At 44.2% G+C, this 2,308-nt stretch overlaps 1 pseudogene across 1 annotated transcript; it reads left to right on the forward strand.

Annotated features, from left to right (window-relative positions):
• The first annotated feature begins 687 nt into the window (after window positions 1-687).
• On the forward strand, window positions 688-1,078 carry LOC308427917 (ubiquitin-ribosomal protein eL40 fusion protein-like; annotated as a pseudogene). The gene has a single exon. The product of its transcript is annotated as a ubiquitin-ribosomal protein eL40 fusion protein-like (transcript).
• Window positions 1,079-2,308: the final 1,230 nt, after the last annotated feature.

Here is a 2,308-nt window from a genome sequence, read left to right on the forward strand (position 1 = left end):
TTCTTTCTTTCTTAAGACCGATCCCTACCAGGTAGGTTTTTAGATTTAGGTCTCTCAATTCTCTGGGTCAATGCTAGGAAATCTAAAATTGTTAGAGCTCTTGTCTCAGTTACTTTTCTAATGCTGTGATGAAACACCATGACCAAGGCAACATAGAAAAGAAAGCTTCTAAATTGGGGTTCACAGCAGGGAGCAAGTCAGCATGTCAGGCAGACATGGTGCTGGAGCAGTAACTGAGAGCCTACATCTATCTGGTCTAGAAGCATGAGGCAGAGAGTTTGAGAAAACTGACTGAGGATGGTGTGGACATTTGAAATCTCAGAGCACAGGCCCAGTGACACACCTCCTCTAGCAAGGCCACCACTCCTAATCCTTCCCAAACACCAACTGGGGAATAAGTATTCCAGTATGGGAGACAATGGGGGCCATTATCATCCAAACCACCACAGATTCTGAAAGCAAAATTTAGAGGAAAAAATGCATTATATTTTCAAGACTAAGGTTCCTGCCTTGAGTTCCTGCTCTGACTTCCCTCCATGATGGAGTGTGTGATCTCAGACATGTAAGCTGAAACAGCCCTTTCCTCCCCAAGCTGCTTTGGTCGTAGTGTTTATCATAGCATAGAAACCTAAAACAGTCCGGTGTCCTCTTTCTCTTCAACGAGGCAGCCAAGCGGCAGACGCCAACATGCAGATCTTCGTGAAGACCCTGACGGGCAAGACCATCACTCTTGAGGTCAATCAAGCCCAGTGACACCATCGAGAACGTTAAGGCCAAGATCCAAGACAAGGAAGGCATCCCACCTGACCAGCAGAGGCTGATATTCGCTGGCAAACAGTTGGAGGATGGCTGTACCCTGTCTGACTACAACATCCAGAAAGAGTCCACCCTACACCTGGTCCTGCGACTGCGCGGTGGCATCATCGAGCCGTCCCTTCGTCAGCTTGCCCAGAAGTACAACTGTGACAAGATGATCTGCCGCAAGTGCTATGCACGTCTGCACCTCTGTGCAGTCAACTGCCGCAAGAAGAAGTGTGGCCACACCAACAACCTGCGCCCCAAGAAGAAGGTCAAATAAAGCTGGGGCCATGCCTGGCCTGGGACCCTGGGACTAAATAAAGGCCCCTTTCATCGACTGGAGCAGTAAAAAAAAAAAAAAAAAAAAAAAAAAAGAAACCTAAAACAGATGCTAATGTCTTGCCCTGTATGTGGGCAAGGAACAAGTGACAGAGGATGGGAAGAAGGCCTGAGTTCTCAAGAGGACTACAGGAGGCCCTCCCAAGAACACGCCAACTCCTCATCTTCTCGTGAGCGGGAAAAAGAAAACATTCTTTGTCAGGACAGTAAGATGAAGGAGATAACAACTTTAGATATGTTGGAACAGGGCCCAGTTTTATGTAACCACAAGTCTATAATAGATCTCTGGGAAGAACTCCATTTAAAAATGAGACCACTGGACATCTAGGTTCACTGTGGTCCCTTATATAAAGTCCCCAATAGTGTTGTTCAGATGTTTTCCGGTAGTTGACTTGAAAAATAATTCAGATTTCATTGCCGTAGGTCAACTGGACCAAAAGAGACCTTCACTGGGCACACTCAAAGTCAGCTTTAAAGAAGCATCATATCAGACATGAGATTAAATTATAAATGTCCATTCTGGCTAGAGCTTTGATGTCCTATTGAGGAAGGACAATCTATTAATCAGACCAGCTATTATGTACAAACACACACTTGGTGTGAAAGGTCGTCCATTTCTCATTCTGATGGTCCAGTCAAGATGCTTGATAACTAGATCTATTCATAACACTTCCTTTGTAAACAAGCATTTCTTAGTATTTCCCAGATACCAGTCACAGGCCTCACTTCATAACCAAGGCCAGCCTAAAACTCCCTATGTAGTTCAGACTGACCTCCAACTCAGGAATCTTCTGGCCTCAACTTTCTAAGTCCTAAGATTACTGGCACAAATCACCATTCAAAGCTATTCCCTAGCTCCTAGGTGCTGGTTTTATTATAGTTTTCAAAAAAAAAAAAATCTTAAGCAAGAAAGGTACTCCAAGTTTCCTAAGATTGTGCAGTAAACATTGGAGAATTCAATCCTAGGCAGCCTGCCTCTGGAGTTCACATTCTTTCTTGGTCTCACTGGAGTTAGAAGGCCTGCTCATTGTTCCTTCGAAGTCTTCGTCTACAGCTTACATATTTGAAAAAAAATCAGCAAAAATCCAGCTTAAATAAGTAGATGAGTGTGTTTGGGTAAAACTGGGTAATAGAGGACTTGTTTTTCGTGTACAAGGTCTCGGACATCAGA

This window comes from Micromys minutus (genome assembly GCF_963924665.1).
Source record: "Micromys minutus genome assembly, chromosome: 12".
Classification (NCBI taxonomy): Eukaryota; Metazoa; Chordata; class Mammalia; order Rodentia; family Muridae; genus Micromys; species Micromys minutus.